The following is a 6,000-nucleotide window of genomic DNA, read 5'->3' on the forward strand; positions in this document are numbered from 1 at the left end:
CAGGGGGCTGTTGTGCCGACCAGAAGCCACAGCAGGCAGCTCTGGGGAAACTTAGGAGCTGCCCTTGATGTTTTTTTTTTATCCTTGAGTTTAATGATGGTTAAACAGCAAGGAAAGAAATGCGGTGAGAAATTGATTAGAGCCTGTTATGGCTCCAGAATCCTCATGGCCATATGTTACTGTCAGGAAGCTCCAGCGGTTCCATTGCTTTCGGGTCCTCAGTGGTTAATATGCCAGTAGAGAGTCGTCGGTGGAGTAGAGCAGAACTCCACCCTGTCCCCTTCCTAACCTTTCCCACCCCCTACTCTGAGACACGGGGTCTCAACAGCAATGCAGAAGTGCCAGCTGTCAGCTCCCCTGAGAGAGGAATTATCTGTAGCTGGATTACAACCCCTTTAGACCACCTCAGTCCATCAGAGGAGTTGTAACTCAGCTACAGAATCTAGCCCAGTGACTTTTTCCAAGGTAGTGTCAATTTGGGCTAAGCCCACTAGCACTGAGCCAGAGAGGGAGATCTGTTCTTCAAACATGAACCTCTAGTCACCTTTCTCTTTCTCTAGTCTGACCTTTGTCTGCCAGAAGCTGGGGCTGGATGGCAGGGGATGGATCACTTGATAAATTGCCCTGTTCTGTTCATTCCCTCTGAAGCATCTGGCCCTGGCCACAGTTGGAAGACAACGTATTTAGCTACATGGGTCAGGCCAATGATCCAGCATTGCCATTCTTATGACCTGGGCCTCTTGCACACTCTTTGAGCACTAAGCAGACAGACCCTGCATACCAAGCTTAGTGGGAGGAGGTGATGGTGCTGTGGCCAAGAGGTCTCCAAGGAAGTGCCACAGTAACATGTCGCCATGTTGTGATATTTGCATCACGACTTCTTGATGCTTCATCATCATGTTACAACACAAAATCTCAGTCAGATGCTATGTTGGCCTGAAACTGTTTTAGGAGAAGATCTGTACTCAGGGGAGACTTTAGGAGAATGGGTAGATCAGCCTATCAAATTTCAGGAGTCCTACCATATAACTATTCATCTTGGCCTTTACATTTTATTCTTCGTACAGACCATGGCATATAGGAAGGTCTCCCTCATTAACCCTTAACATCTGCAAAGTTCTTTACAAATATTAATTAAACCTCCTAACTACCCCATACACAAGTTAAGTTAAATATTACTAGCCTCGTTTTACAGAGGAGAAAATTGAGGCCATGGTGATTGTCAATGTTTAGATACAAGGAGGCAGAGGTTAAATGATTTTCCCAAGGTCACAGAGGTTTTCAGTGTCAGAGCAGAATTTAAATCCCAGGAGGTCCTCCGCTCATACTACTAGATTCTGCCATCATGATGGTAAGCATGATAGGTGGCATCATATACCCAGCCAACAAGTTCAGAGAAAATAATTACGCCAGATTACTTTTAAAATATTTTGTGTCTGAACTGAAAGCACTATCTTATAATAGGTGCTCCCAGATACCAGGGACATGGGGACAGTGTAAACACCTAGATAATATAGTACTGAGGTGCTGATCCTGCATGTGAGTAACATTATTTACAGGATCAGGACCAAAATACACAATACACAGCTTGAAAATTTCCAGTTTATTTTAAATAGACTTAAAGTGCACATTTATGGTAATCTGTATAAAAGCTACTAATGTTAGAAGCAGCTAGCAACAGTAAGAAGTCTTCAGGGTATAATCAACCAATGAGAGTTTGTTCTTATGATCTACTGCCTAATCTTGCTGGGAGCTTTAATTTCTTTGGAGCTGGAATCCTTTCTCTGCTGATTGGGCAGTTCCACTTAAACTCATTTGAATTAGCCTCTTATCCTTGAAAGCACATTTGATATATTTCTAATCTCTGGACTTCTAAAAATTGTTTACATCAGACACAACACAGTAATCTCCAAGCATTCACATAGTATTTACACCGATACTACAGTGTACACAGAGACAATGACGGTTAGATTTTCATTGTTACAAATGCAGCCAAAGACATAGGCACATGCACAAAAATGGAAATATTTTCAGGAGTATGAGAGGCAGCATATTGTAGTGGTTCAAACAGGGCTGGAAGCTGGGAAAACCAGGGTAGTCTACCAGCTCTGCCACAGACTTGCTGTGAGACCTTGGTCAAGTCAATTAACCTCACTGTATTTCCCCTCCTTTTTATAGGACTTAGAGATCCTCTGATGAAAAGTTCTCTAGAAAGGTACCATATTACTTGGAGTACCTAGTTCAGCTGGAAAGAATTCTTATTTATTTGTGTGAAATTCTGCATACCTAAATGAGGGCCCTCCAGTTGCATATATAGCTTGTCTTTAATATTCAAAGAACCCAAGAAGTTTCTGTACTCATAAGTGTACTCACAACATCCCCCATGATCATTAACATACATTTCCTCCAGTTTATGCTTGCGTTTGCACTATATAAACCAATTCAAATGTTTTCTTCCCCTCTTCTTTCAGACATTCTTTGTACCAAAGATGGGTAGCGTTAATAGGCTGGTAGCATTAATAGGCAAAAGCTTATTTTTTAATGGTATTGAAAGTGAGAGCAAATAGTTATGTAACTTAAAATGTGACTGTTTTCCCCTTCCAGCTTCCATTAATTTCTAATTTTGTTATACCTATAATTTGGAAATACTTGCTTCTCCAAAAGAGCTCAAAAATAAATCTTTTTCCTGTATAACCTATTAGATCTAAAAGAGTTTACATCTGATTTTAGTTTATATAATGAAAACATATGGGGTTACTGGGCATTTATATACATGGTTTGGGCAGATTATTTTTAATTATTGAACTTGGATTGCGAGAGAGAAATCAAATTGGGATGGTGTCTGTCTCCAAAAATGCATTATTTAATTTTTAATCTGAGTAAGTCTTAGTGAATCAGATGTGGACGGAGCATGCTGGTTAACACAGTATGTGTTACATCTGATGTAGATTCTATATTTCAATGGCATTCTTTCATTTGTGATTACTTAATTTGGTGCTAAGGGTTTTGCTTTATGCATTTTTTCTTTTTTTTAATTGACTGAGTCATGTAATAAGTTTTAATATTAAAAACTATGAAAATATGTATGGTCCTGTGCCCAGGTGCAAGACCCTGGTAAACAAAGGGTCTTTCCCTCCTCCCTTTCTCAGGAATGGGGCAGACTGGGAATAAGGGAGGGGAGAAATGCCTTTGGGATGCAGGCCTCTACACCAAAATTTTGAGGAACGGATGACCCCAGGTGGGGGAGGATTTTGTGGTTGGTTGTTGTGGCTTATGGTAAATCATTTGGATTCTTTCATGGTCATAAAGACCTGCTTCCCACGAAAGACCTTGCTGGTTTCTGCTGTCTTGTTTCTGGTGAGTACACCCCCCCCCCCCCCATCTGCATAGCTCCCTCAAAGACCTGATTTATAGAGAATGGAGAGCAAAGCTCACTTGATGTGAAGTAAATCCATTGGTTTACTTGTATGAGTAAGGCAAGCCACATTTCAAGGAGAATTTGCCTGAGTAAAACAAGGGTAAAACTGCAGAAAGGAGCCAGCGAGAGACTCCAACTGGTAGGGGCAGAAGCAGCTAAAGCAGGGACCTCTGGGCCTTTGAACATTTAGAGAACTATCCACTCTTTTGACTGGATTTTCTCTGCCCTGTGTTGATTGGGTATTTGCTCCAGCACCCATTCCAACCAACATGCAGTCTCTTCACCTCAGGGTATGTCTACTCTTAGAGCCAGAGGTGTAATTTCCAGTTTGAGGAGACATACCTGTGCTAGCTCTGATTGAGCTAGTGCGCTAAAAATAGAAGTGCACCATTCTCACCGCCACAGCTAACCTTCTATTTTTAGCATACTAGCTGGATCAGAGTTAGCGTGGTACATCTACCTCAGCTGAAAAGTACAGCTCCAAATGTAGAGGTACCTTTAGCTTCACTCCACACCTGCCCCATCCTTCCCCTCTTCTCCCTTGTCCTGTCCCCCTTTCCCTTTCGCTGATCCCCTCCTAAATAGCCCCCTTCCAAAAAAAATAGGGTGGAACTAATATGACATCCATGGCTATCACATTGTTCACTCTGCTTGTGTGTTCTGTCCCTTCTCCCGCCCTGTGTCTGTCTGATCTATTTACACTGTAATATCTTTGGGGCAGGGACCATCTACTACTCTGTCTTTGTGCAGGGCTGAGCACAACAGGGCCCCATTCTTGGTTAGCCCTTAGACATCACTATAATAAACATGTTTAATAATAATAATAATAATAATAATAATGAGTAACATTATCATTAAAATATATAATGTGTTCTGTGTGCCTTAATTCCCCATCTGTAAAATGGGGATAATACTACTTCTTTTCTCCCATCTTTTGCAGGTCTGTCTGCTTAGGCCCAAATCCTACAAATACTAATGGATCAGCTTGACTTTAAGCATGTGAGGCCTGATCTATACAGAAAGTTATATTGGCATTGCTACATTGGTCAGAGGTGTGAAAAAATACGCCCTGACCAATCTAGCGATGCTGAAAAAATACCCAGGGTAGACGCAGCTATGCCAACAAAAGAGGGCTTTTGCTCAGGGAGGTAGTGTTTGTGAACTGATAGAAAAAACCCTTCTGCTAGTACAATCTCCGTTGTGTAGATAAATCCTTTGTAGCCCCATTGAGCTTGTTTAAATTCCCTTGGGTACAGCATTTTTCATATCCTGTTTTATTTTACTGTAGAGAGTGGTGAACCATCCTGCAACAGAGAGGTGGCTCATTTCAGTGGTGGATGGGGTGATTTCTTTGTGTCTGTGTATAGTTCTTAAAATGCTTTGAGATTCTAATGGATGACAGGTGCAATATAAATATTAAATGAATGGTGTTTTATTAATATTTAAATATTATTTTTTCACATGGAGCCACACTGAAGAGGTCTCCTGGAAAACTTCTTGGTAGATCTAAAGATCCTCCTGAGTCCTTAGGATGTCCTGGATTTTGCTTTTATTATTATTATTTCTTCTAGTAGACATTGACTTTCCCATCACTGGGACACACTGACTCCTACCTGCCAGAGTGATTCAGCAACTTGCCACTCTGTGTTACAAAGGGAAAGCTTTCTACTGGCTTTCTGTTGTGCTGTCTGGTCTAATCATGGTCAGCTATCAAATGACATATTCGTATGGCTGGTTGATTCCTAATTCTGAATCACTGTAAAACAGTCTGTCTCGAGTTCTTTGTCTCGCTAGTGACATTGTCCTTTATACATAGGGACCTCCTTATATAGACAGGATCAAGATTACTTACTTCATAGCTTTCCCTTTTCTAGATGGGCTCAGACTGAGTAACTAAAAGTTATTTATAACACTGAGGTGGGTTGCTAAATATACTAAATTGAAGGGGAGTCATATTCCATAACAGAAAATATATGGAAAAACTCATTAGCTTATTTTTGCTATAAGAAACTCAAACACAACGTGTTGCATGCTTAAGGCTGTTTTTGTTTTGTTTTGTGTAGTAAAAATGGAGACGTAATTTTTTCTGTTACAATATTTTAATTGTTTGTTTTCCCTTAGGAAAGTATTAAATAGCTCTTTTTGTGTGTGTGTGTGTGTGTGTGATCACACACTGACTAGTATGTCTTATGTTATGAAGCAAGGTATACATATGTCTTACTTTATCAAAGCATGGTATACATTGCTAAATTATGTGATTTTTATGGATCCCTAAATTATGTGGTTTTATAGATCTTCTGTCACATCTTTAAAAATAAAAAAAAAACCTGCAAAGAAAAAAGTGCTATTCCCCATGATGGATACATATGATTTAGCTGATGACTGACTAGTTTAGTTGCCATGGATCATTAACTCATTTTATGGTGTTGAGTGATTCACAGCAATAATTTATAGATCTTTTCCCCCTGAATTAGACTGTTTTCTCCAGTGGCCATTTGCCTATGTGGGAATTCAGCTGGTAGGACTAAATTGGGCACCAACTTTTAATTTAATTTCACCTCCTGCCATGGGAGAGGTACTAG

Source organism: Emydura macquarii, unplaced genomic scaffold (genome assembly GCF_026122565.2).
Source record: "Emydura macquarii macquarii isolate MOO-44397 ecotype Brisbane River unplaced genomic scaffold, CSIRO-AGI_Emac_v2 contig_3517, whole genome shotgun sequence".
Classification (NCBI taxonomy): Eukaryota; Metazoa; Chordata; order Testudines; family Chelidae; genus Emydura; species Emydura macquarii.